Raw genomic sequence first — 12913 nt, forward strand, 5'->3', positions numbered from 1 at the left:
TTGTAAAATCAGTCAGTGTGTTAAAGCTATAGTGTGCAGTTTCTGTCACCCCCCGTGAGGAATTCTAAGCAATGACAACAAAACTGTCCGCGCGTCCACACCACATTATACAAATCTCACGTGATCTCGCAGCTGCTAGTAGCCAAGGAGGACACGGAGGATTAAAAAAAACCATGATGGACTCTTCAGAAGAGGTCATTATCTTCACTCGAGTTTCGGCGCGGGAAAGTCGCCGGACGCCATAATCTTCTGAACAGAGAGAGTCGTGTGGAGCGGATAGTCTTAATTAGCTTTGTAGCAACTCATTTGGCAACGGCTTGAATGTAACGGATGCTCATTAATAAAAAAAAAAGTTACGCACTAAAGCTCTAACGACTCTAGTAACTAGAGCTGCAACAATTACGAGATTATTCGGTTAGTTGAACGACGCAAGATTTTGATGGTCGATTCATCGGTTTTCTCATTTTTTTTTTTTTAATAGTTAAGTTTAGGCAACAAAAATACTTAGTAAGGGTCAAGAAATCATCCAAATCAATCCCAATCCTAAATCTACTCAAATGAGGACGTAACTGCCTCACAGACTTATGTTAGGTTCATTTTAAAAAGGGACCCATTGACCTTGTGTTTGTTGGAATTTGGCGCCCTTATACCTTGTCACCTTACTTCCTTGTTTGTGCCTGTGATCTCCCCCCCCCCAAACTGGCAGATGCAGAAGGCCGCCCATCTAGAGCCAGGGCCTGCCTGCAGTCATTCTGGGTAAACTCACTCCACCTCATCAGCGTGATGGTTGACTGTATTTTGTAACTCAAGTGCTCCACAGTTTGACAACAGACGCTCACTGCAAGTATTAAACAATGACTTAAAGACACAGCAAATAGGGTAACATTTTTTCACAGATATCCGCATGAAACTTCCCCTGTTGATCACTCGACATTAAGTAACTTGTTTTTTTGTGTTACAAGTTTTCTGAATTGGTATGTTTAAATATTCAAATTCAGCATTGTCTTATTAAATGTGTGATCATTTGCATAATTTTCCAGAACAGAACTGTGAACATTGGATCAAGTTAGGTTCCCAAGTCTTTTATGTTGTTGACATGTTAGGGTCAAAGGTTTTCAAAGAGGGGATTTTTCTTTAATTTCTCTCCATGAATCAGAAAATACTGTCAGCAGTCATACAAAAAGATCCAGTCTTTCCATGTTTTTAGGAATAAAATGTTGTATAAATCAGGCTGTGAATGATATCTGAACAAAGAAGCTTCAAAATATAAATAGGAGTGAAAGTGGAACGGTTGGTGTATTTAAGTGCTATTGAAGTGGACGTTTCGGTGTGAGTCTGAGCCAAAACCCTCGTAAAATTCAATACACTATTATTGGAAACCACTTTTACAGGCCTCAGTATCTAATGAAATCCATAGCATCCTATATTTTCTATCACATACTTCTACCATATACCCTTAACAGAAATCTACAGACACAAATAGACAATGTAAAATAAACACCATGATGTGTTTTTTCCCCACTTGTCTGTTTTGAACCAAAATAGCCCAAACCTCAAAATTGACAAGTCCAGTTTCCTGTACGCGTGGCCTATAGGTGCCGTAGGTAAGCCTTATAAAACCAACTTTCTGTCATATTTGCTGAAACTGACCCTATGTTCCAGTAGAACTACATGAAGCAGGTAATAATAATAAAAAAAAAATAAAAATCTGTAGTGCGATTTGCAAAAATCCACCGCTCCCTGTTTAGATGCACCAATCAGGGCCAGGGGGGGTGGCAATCACTGCTCATGCACACGCATTCATTCTCCCTTGTGGAGGGAGGGGCTTAGGAGACCATTTTGGGTTTCAGCGGAAAGGGGGGAGGGACTGAGAAGTCGATGTTCAAATCTTCAAAGTCCTGGATCTTCACAATCCTACTTACAGCACCTTTAATGTTGTTGTTGTTTTTAACAATACTATACATGTATATGACATATTTAAGCAGCATGGAGCATTTAAAAAATACAGTATATATTTTTTTCCTTTCCTGTTTTTAGTTTCATATACTTGAAAAAGAGGTTTTCATTCAGAATGAAACCACTTGATGCGTTTGAATTCCCTTCTTTGTTAAACCGAGCATGCAGCTGCATGTCACTTATCAGTGAGGAACAGACGGACGGTGTGAAGTGATGCATCCTGGGTCTCTGTGAATCCGTGGCTGTTGATTACACGGTGACATATATTAAGATCCTCCGCTCGCTCCATGTTCATCATCAGAACACTTCAGCCAAGCTGGACTGAGGATTTCCCCTCTTTGTCTCTTTCATCTCTCTCCACCCAAGCACGCTGGTCTCCCCTGAGCGAATGCGCTGTGATCCCATCACTTGCTGCCTCACATGCAGACGGGGTTGCTAGGCAACCATGTCTGGTCAGCCAACAGCCCGGGAATCCAACGGAAGATGCAGATTTTTACCGGCAGTTTTCTGTCTGTGTGCATACAGTAAAAATGCATGGAGGATTTAAAGCCCTGCTGCAAATTTGCATTTCCAATAAGATTTACCTCTAAGCGCTGTGTGTGTGTGTGTGTGTGTGTGTGTGTGTGTGCATTTTGTTTACCTGCATCGCAGCAGCGAAGCTCATTTTGTATTCCAGGCAGAATTCCTAATGTGGAGGCCCCAGAGTCTATTTAGAGGAGCATAAATCTGAATGAATTGGCTGTGTGCTTCACTGGTTGCCTTGCAGTGCAGGATTTAAAATATATTTTTTATATATATAATCATACTCTGAACTATAATGTACAAACGTTCCAGTAAAAACCTGAAATCTGTAGTTATTCCTTCTTCTGTTCAGCGTCATTCCAGTTTCAAAATGGATACTGGAGCTAAGTCAACCAATCTGGGCTGGAGTAGGGGAGAGAAGTAGCCAATCACAGATATTACCTAAAATGTTCTTTCTGGGTAAGAGAGCAACAAGTCCTCCAAACCGATATATGGCCGATATCAGTAGTCTGTTCCTACCCTCTAATATGACCAACGGGAGATCATAAATTAGCCCTCCCTAGCAGTGGCAGGAATTACGACCTCATATTTAAACCAGAGAGAATAACGGTTGCGCATTTTGGTTAGGTTTAGCCACAAAAACGACTTAGTTAAGTTTAGAAAAAGATGGCGGTTTTGGAGGTTACTTTACTTCTGGTAACGCACTTGGCTTAGAACGTGACTTAGTTCCATTTGTTCCGTAAAGTTAGAAAAAAACTTGCTGTCCTTTGTTTGTTTGAAACATCCACAACCCCAACTTACTACGGCCACTAGAGGGCGCCGTCATTTTAATGTAAATACAAAACAACTTATGTGGGTGTTTTTCAGGGGAGGACTGTCTCAGCGTGAAATGTGAAAATTTGTTATGATAACACGCAAAATGACTTAAGAAATTGCCCATTTGGTGACACCAGGCTGCCAACTCAGTGAAGAGGACAAGTACTTCAAACAATCACCAGTGTTAATTTGCATAACTGATTGAATCATTCAAGCTAAAGACTCAATATGACCAGAGAGTAAATGTGAAAAACCATTGCGTAAAATACGGACTAAATACTATTTTAAGTTTAACGTAATGCAAACGTGCTACAGTAAAAGCCACTTTATCAGCAACGTACAGTAACGTTAACTTTATGCTAACATTAGTAATGCCACACAATTTAGACAACCAATTGTTGATCCACAGCAAAGCACATTAGTTTTACATTTGTTTTCTAATGTTTTTATATACAGGTTGCCGACCTATGAACAACCCCGGAGACATAAGGATGGATAACGGGGGGAGTTCAGATGAGGAATCTGACTGTGGTAAGCAGCCTACACTGGCCTGTACAGTACATATTACTGTAACGTTATATTGTGTTAATTTATATGTAGACATTGTATCTTCTCTATAGTTAAATAAAGAAATAAGTAGAAGCATAGTAAATCATTACTGAGTGAACTTGTTTGATATTCTTTTGTTTTTCTAGATTTTGAAATAAAGAAGATGGAAGCTGATGAAAAGAGAGCAGAAGAGAACAGGGTGCTAATGCTCCAGATGTTTCAGTGCTTTAGGCCCCAGTCCCAGCATTCACCTTTTTCAGCCCCACATTACTACCCTTATACATCACCTCATCAACGCCCATCAGCTGAGAGCATGGACTTTCCATCCACAACCCCTGGACCCCCTGAGAGATATAAGGAGGAGGTTTCTGTCACTTTGGTATGTGGGATTTTGATGGATGACCTTTTGACCTGGGGGGTCAAGAGGTCACGACCTGTCAGAAAGTGATTGATGCCTTCCAGGTGTGTGTGACTGGTCTGTTCTGGAAGCTTCTAGAAGGAAGGCGTGTCCCGGAAATGACGTGTGTTAAGTGCTGCAATGAGGGCGTCACAGGAAGTAGAAATATCTTCATTTAAATGATCCAATGAGCGTTAGAGATGAAATATCCGGATGTTTTTGAAATGATCCAGTGAGAGAAGAGGGGTGTAGCGTTAAATTTTGAGCATAAAAAGGGTTTCTTCCCGGTTGAAACAGAGAAAGATAGGTTTTTCATTCTACACACAGCATGAATGTAAGTTTGAGTAACACTGATGCGTTTGAAATGAGTCAATGACCAAGAATTAAATCAAGTATCTTTACACTCTTTGGGCCAAGAGCAGAACGTGTGTAAGGCAGGGTTGTAAAAATAGGAATGTGTAAGGCTCCTCTTACAACAGGCCAAGTAAGTGATTGTAATAAGCGTGAATGGGCCTAAGCCCAAAGGTCAATGCATTTCTACCCACACTCCACACACACACACACACACACACACACACACAAACACACACACCCCACACACACACCACACACACACACACACACACAAACAGCCACAGTTCATGTTGTCAGTACATGTTGATCGTATGTCTGTGCATGCTTAGCTCTAGTCCATATGTCTACGGCCTGTCCTCGTCCTCCGCTGTCGTACTCATCTGGCTGTGCCTTCTTCGTTCTGGCCCGGGGATGGGTGTTCACTCCCTTTTCCCAACATACCCCTTTTTCCCCGCCTCTTTTTTCCCATGCCCACAGCAACACTCTACCAGAAATTGCGTTTTCAATTCAAATAAACGAACCAGTGAGAAGTAGTAAAAAAAAAACATTTTCAACAGATCACACAAAACCACAAATGGCATTTGAACACATAACATTCATTGTGACTACTTTCTTTGAATTTTGAGTGATTTATTCAACTTAGTCACACTTATTTTTTGTTTACGGTCAAAATGACCGCCATAGAAAAAAAAGTATAATATTCATCCATACACACACTCCTACAACTTTCCTGTCTTGTGTGCCATTATACACATGAAACACACGCACACAAACAGACACAGTTCATGTTGTCAGTACATGTTGTCATGTTGCCGCTGCATGTGAGCCACTAATGTTCGCACACATATGCATATGAATTTTAATTTGTGAATACATTTGTATCATTTAAATGTAACCACATTGACTTAAAGATTGTTTGTGTTTAATGTGGTGAAAGATGCAAACAAAATAAAAACAAAAAGTATGCTTTTGTATTTATACAAAATGCAACCTGAACCAAATATGTTTCTTTGTAAAACGCAGCGTTAAAAGTAAATAGTTCTAACTTGAAGTTATATGACTTCACCGGATGCATTTATGTTTTAGAGACGTTGCGTTGTAATTCAGAATTAAAACAATGTCGCCAAAATGTAAGTCTTACAGGCAAGATATGGTATGTTCAACATGAATTTGTGAATACAAAACTTATTTTGTATAATTTTAATGTAACTAGCACATTTGACAAAAAAAAATGTGTTTAATGTGGTGAAAGATGTCAATTTAAAAAGATCAGTACTTCCTTAAGTATTTACGACCCTCATAAAACTGAATTCAAAGAAAACAAGTGTTTTTTGTTTTGTTTTTTTACCACCCAGAACGCGCTTCCATACCACACCCTTTCGTTTCCGGAAGCTTTACCCCGTTCCAGAATTTTCCTAACCACACCCCCTTACAATAGTATAAAGACTGAAGCAGACAGCGACAGAACATGCCACAGATGCGTTTGAAATGAGGGACTGAGTAAGAATTAAATCAAGTATCTTTACACTATTTGGAGCAGAATGTGGAGAGAGAGAGAGAGAGAGAGAGAGAGAGATTCCCGTTTTACTTACGAAGACACACATGTCCAAACAAGTATCCACCGTCTAACGATTTTGAATGTGGCCTCACACAGAGTATCTTACCATGGAAAGTCTTACCCGAAAAGACTCAGCTACATAGAGGCCAGTAACATGGCCAGAGTGAACTACGTGGCCGATGTTCTGTTGCACCACGAGATGATATCAGGTGAAGAGTTGGAGTACATCCAGGCTATGAGAGGCACTCGGTACAGGGCTAGGGCCTTGATCGACCATGCAAGGAAGAAGGGCAACGACAATGTTTGTAAGACGTTTATGGAAACCTGGGAGGACAACGACAACCACAACGTCTTCTGTGGCTCGTCCGCAGCACCCGAGGTGTCCGGAGAGATACTTGCCATCTGGACGATCTCGGCACTGGGGGATTTTGTGGGACTCCGGTATTTCCTGCGCGACATACAAGTGTTTGGTCGAAGGCCCATTGCTCGAGCCGTTTTGGATCGCTCTGACTCATAGAACCCGGATAGCAGATGCAATCGCCCGGGCAACGATAAAGCCCGGCCGGGTCTTGATCATCCTGCTGAAGCCGCATACACCGTAATGACCTGGTGGAAAGGATCCCTAAGCGGCACCCGGGGACGGTGGCCAAACGTCAAATCAGTCAACGTCAAATTTGCTGAATATCGCGAACGCTATCCAAGGAAATGCAGCTGATGTCACAGGAGAATGTGTGCCATACACTCGGGGACCTCGAACGCTGACACCATGACAAGATTCATATGGACCCTGCATCTCCCAAGCAGCAAGTCTGAATGTGTCACGAGTGTCAGTGACCTTGTAAAAGCATCCACAGAGCATGTAAATCATGACACGTTCATATACGTGGAAACCGTACATGCATCGCTGTGTAAGGTTGGGAGAAATGACTTAGCCCAAAGGTTGGAGATGCACATAGCTAGGCTCGGTGTCTGAACCTCGTGGCCTGCTTCGTTCTGGCCCGGTGTTCACTCCCTTTTTTTCCCATGCTCCAACACTCTATACCAGTAATAGCGTTTTCATTTCAAATAAGCGAACCAGTGAGAAATCAAAGACGCGTGCACATCACGCAGCTGTGCCTCTAGCGGCCGAATCTGGGAGCGCATCTCGCAGTTGTGATGACGTCGCGGCCATACTGCGTAGGGTGGGGTTACCTCTCCTGACGTGATGATGTATTTACATTTGTAAAGGTGTTAAAAACGCCTGATAGACCAATGGTTAGCTTGTAAATGTGAGGGCTATTGTTGGGGGTGTTAAATCGTCATGCAGGGCGTGGCTTGTAGGATTTAAAAGTCTTGGTTTCATGCTGGCTGCTCACTTTTTACCTGCAGTTTTTAACTAGCTCGTTTTTTTCACCCTTCAACAAAACCAGCTGTGGATTTTCTTTTTAATTCTTTTGGTGAAAACAAGAGGAATCGTTTTTCAGCCATGTCTATCCACACATTTGGACAACAATCAGGATCATCTGATGTTGAAGAATGTGAGACAGCTAGAGTAGGACCCCCTACCTTTGCTCTGTACACTAACCCCAAAAAGAGTCATGGGGAGGTGGAGAGACTGGAACACTATTTGGCTTGGCGACAGGCCCTCGAAAAGAGGCATCAGACGACGTATGCTAATACTGGAACAACATGCGGTTTGAGCCAGGCTCCCCAGAAAGAAGCGGATTCCGGTCCAGAGATCTTTCCTACAAGCATGACTGAATCGTGTACATCTGATCTAGAATATGTCGGTGTCAATGGATACAGATATTCAATTCGATACAGTGCAGGATAATGCGACATTAGCTGTTTACACTAGTGTTGCTGTCGAACTATCTGGCAAAGCCAAAACAGCCTGTACAATCTCTGTGAAAGACTGGAGCCTTTTTCGGGAGGTTGTCTGCCCAGACCTTGAAAATCCTGGCCTACCTGAGCTAGTGTATGTTTGTCAATGGGACAGTAGCATTGGAGCCAGTGTCTATCTGTGGAAGCAGACCGTTTCACTAGACCTACAGAGGATTTTTATTTTCCTTAGCGTATGCAGCAAAAGGGAGGAAGTGAATTGTTGTACCAGCCCGTGGTCCTGAAGAATGGAAGTTAAAACCATACCCTGTTTCTAATGAGGAATACAACAAATGGTTTAAAAAACGTCTTTTATACAATTGTGTGAGTCAACCTGGGGAGATTTTGAAGAAACAGTTTGATACCATTGACTATGTCATCAGAAGAGACAAAATAAGGAGTTCTTATGAAAACATGAGAAAAAGATTGATATTTGGGGATGCTGACCAACAGTCTCTGCCCCTGCCACGGACCCTCTATAGACCTAAAAATCGTGGAGACACAAAGACTAGCAAAAATGGTGGGTCTAATTTTTATGTGCTAATTATTTGCCAAAATAGTTAAAATAGCTTTTTTTGCGACTGTGATTGTAATGTGTGATTTTTTTCTTCCCAGAGGATCTGGAGTGGTGTCATCCATCCCCTGGAACGCCGCTTAACACCCGTTATTTATTTGCGGCACTGACGGGAAACCAGCTCTCCAAATCCCTTTTCATCATCGATTCATCGACACCTCCAACGCGAACACTTTCTTAGTATTTGGTAGGATTGCCTGTTTCACTTTGGCCAAACGTTTTGGGGTGTCCTTTCACAAGCTTTCTGCAATAGTTTGCTGGAATTTTGGCCCCTCCTCCTTGACAGAACTGGTGTAACTGGGTCAGGTTTGTAGGCCTTCTTGCTGCACTCGCCTTTTCAGTGCCACCCCCAAATGTTCTATGGGATTGAGATCAGGGGCTTTGTGATGGCCCTCCAATACCTTGACTTTGTTGTCCACTTTGTAAACTAATTTGGAGGTATGCTTGGGGGTCAGTGTCCATTTGAAGACCCATTTGTGCCTAGGTCTTAACTTCCTGGCCGATGTCTTCAGATGTTGCTTCCAATATATCCACAACATTTTCTTTTCTCATGAGGCCATCTATTTTGTGAAGTGCACCAGTTCCTAATGCAGCAAAGCAACCCCATAACATTATACTACCACCCCCATACTTCACACCACTTGGGATGGTGTTCTGAGGATTCAAAGCTTCGACCTTTTTCTTCCAAATATACCCTTTTATTCATGGCCAAGAGTTCAATCTTTGTTTCGATCAGACCACAGGACTCCAGAAATTAAGATTTTTGGTCAACATGTCTGGCTTTTTTATGGTGGTTTTGAAGTAATGGCTTTCTTCTCACAGAGTAACCTTTTATCTCATGGTGGTTTGGACAGGACTTGTTTTACTGTGGACACGGTCTTACCACAGTTTCAGCTAGCATCTTCACAAGGTCTTTTGCTGTTGTCCTGGGATTGATTCAAGCCATTTCACACCAAAAACCTTCCTCTCTGGGATTCAGAATCGGTCTCCTTCCTGAGCGTATGATGGTTGTACATTCCCATGTTTTTATCACTTCGTATTATTGTCTGAACAGATGAATGTGGGACCTTCAGGCATCTGGAAATTGTACCCAAGGATGAGCCACACTTGTAGATGTCCACAATCATTTTCCTGATGTCTTGATTGATTTCTCTTAATTTTCCCATGATGTCAAAGAAAGAGGCTCTGTGTTTGAGGTGTGCCTTTATATGCATCCACAGGCGTGCCACCAATTAACCTCAAATGGAGATCTAAAACAGAAAAAGTTTACCTGATTTCATGTATGACAGTAAAGAAATAAAAGTTTACTGATAAGTTTTCTGAAGTGTATGTAAATATCTGGTTTCAACTGTATATCAATAAATCATATGTTTTGCTATGTTAAGATGTGTGATGGTTTTTCAAGCTTCATGCTCACGCATAATGCCTATCTATAAACCACTAAGCTAAGATGAATTTACAAATTTTGTTATTAAAGTACTGTTTATGCATATTTTCATTCTACATGGATTAAATCTGTAAATTAAACCTTTATTTAATTTATTTGTTGCAAAGTCCCCACTAATCATGATGGAATTTGTGTGAATTATGTAAATAACATGCAAATGAGGTCCAACCAACCATGTTAACTCAGTTTTACAAGTCCCCCATATAGGATGGGGAAGTCATTACTTTATCAATTCAGATGTTTGAAGGTATAAGCTAACAAAGCTATGCTGAGTATGCTTGATTTTTTTCATAGCTCTAGCACCTTTAGAAAGGGTGGCCCCCACAAGTGATGGTTATAAAGTTGGTCCCTCATAAAACATATAAATGAGTGTGTGTGTGTGTGTGTGTGTGTGTGTGTGTGTGTGTGTGTGTGTGTGTGTGTGTGTGTGTGTGTGTGTGTGTGTGTGTGTGAGAGTGTGTGTGTGTGTGTGTAAGCGCAGAGCAGAGTTTGACCTTTAGCTGACAACTGCAAGCTAGAGGCCCTTGCTCTGTTAAAGGTAGAAACTAGTCTACTCTAAGAGAGATCTTCCAACATTGATAGATGTTGTAGATAGAAAAAAGACAATTAAAATAATCTAGCACTCAGGTTGTGAATGCAGATAACATGAGACCAGGGTTACTTACTTATACTTATTATTAAATACTTCAAGATAGTACTACTTACTTTTAACGTTGGTGTTTTACAAAAAAAAAAAAAAAACAGGACAGGGTGCAAAGTTGAATCTCATCTTACATTTTTATACATATTGTGTAACGCCAAGGAGAATACAATATCATTTTAAAGCTGTATTAATACAAAAATGTCACAAGCACTTTGTTTTTTAACACTGGTAATGTTTGTAAATAATAAGTAAAATCCATAGTAAAAGCTCTGAGCTCAGGTTGAAATGCAGATAGCATAAGACCAGAGTAAAATGCTAAAGTAATACTACTTACTTTAACGCTTGACGTTTTACAAAGAAAGAAATTTTGGGGCAACGTTGAATCTCATCTTACATTTGTTTTAACACTGATCACATAAGGTTTAAAAATGTTTAATGTTTGTAATATTTATTATAATTAGCTAAACTACTACTACTACTACTACTACTCTTTTTAAAGCGTACATCTTTCACCACATTAAACACATCCAATCTTTAGCTGGAATGTTAGTTATATTAAAATTATACAAAATCATTTTTGTATTCATGAATTCATATTCATGTTGATCATACCATATCTTGTCTGTGAGACTTACATTTTGGCGATGTGTTAATTCCAGATTAGGAAATTACGACGCACTATCGCTAAAAACATAAATGCATCTGGTGAAGTTTTGATTGAATTTTCAGTACATTGTAACAACTGAACAGTCACTAATTTTGTGAGTGATATATGGAAAAACAACACCATAAACATAACATAAAAATAAAATAAATCGTAAAAAAGGGGAGAAACAAGAGGAAAGGCGGTGATACAAAATAGAAATAAAATGTATACATTTCAAGTCACTGCTTTATCCACTAATGAGTCCAAGCTTCGCAATGTCCTTATGCTTCATTTAAGTAAAATGTCCACTTCTGCAATCTTTTGGCACCTTTTCTCAGACCTAGTTCAACCTTTCCATTTCCCTTATTTCATGTATGACCTCAAACTATTGTTGCTGTTTAGGACAATCGGGTTTTATACCAGTTTCTGTCCCTCCTGTACTGTTACAAGTGAAATATGTGCCCAATTACAAGAGACAAGTACATAAGAAAGGAATCTTATAGCCAAGTACATTACTCCAAAACTAAATGTACATCCTCCCAAAAAATGACCTTTATTTTCAGAACTCCAAAAAACGTGTGTGTGATGATGTTTTACTGCTAATCTTAGGTTGCCAAGGAAAGCATCACCAAATTCTTCCAGTTAAACACACTCAATTGTTGTGAACTTGCTGAAGTATGTTGGGTTTAACACATATTGGTACCATTACATCTGATGGATTTTCCATTATTAGTTCCTTTTATCAACGCTTTTGATTTCGAAATATAATGTTGAGTTGCTCCCTACATTCGATAACTTTCTTTCATACAACATAGAAATGATTTTTACGGTTACTATTTGGTCTATAAGCATTTATCATTTGTATCTTATAACTGGATTACATTCTTGTGAGTTCTCCATTTTCAATTCTTTGTTGTAGTAATCTCTAAATTGTATATACCTAAATAACTCCCGATTGTGAAGGGAACATTTTTCTTTAATACCGTTTGGAAAGTCTGTCATTCATTTGTTGTCTATTATCGTACACACTGCCTTAATACCTTTTACTGACCAATCCTTGAATAACTCCCCTGGCTTAAACAGGGTGTCAAAGGCTATCCATCTAAGCACTTCGCTAATCTTTTCCTTAGTTTTAGCTGCCTGCTGAAGTTAAACCAGACACTTCTTTTTCTCCTAACACTGCTGTATTGCGATAACCTTCAACGTGACGTCCCCGATTTCCTTCCATCTAGCAAAATAGTTGTCATTACACCAAAGAAATAGAGGCGGAACTGAGAGCTGCTTTAAGATTGGGGGCCCATTCCTACTTTATTGTTTGGCCGACTGGTGGCATATTTTATTCTAGGCTTCTTTCCATCCCAGGCTAGGCAGTGACCACTACTGGCAAGGCCTGAATAGATATAACAATCTAGGCAAAATGTTCCTTAATTGCAGCTAATCTTACTACTAAAATCCAATGGGTGTGTAGACCATCTTTCAATATCTTTTTAATATTTTGGTTAATTAAATTATAGTTTACCTCATATAATTTGTTTTAACTATGTGCACCAGTAAGTACTTTATTGATTCATATCCCATTTTACATCATATC

The sequence above is a fragment of the Perca fluviatilis genome, chromosome 12 (genome assembly GCF_010015445.1).
Source record: "Perca fluviatilis chromosome 12, GENO_Pfluv_1.0, whole genome shotgun sequence".
In the NCBI taxonomy this organism is placed as follows: Eukaryota; Metazoa; Chordata; class Actinopteri; order Perciformes; family Percidae; genus Perca; species Perca fluviatilis.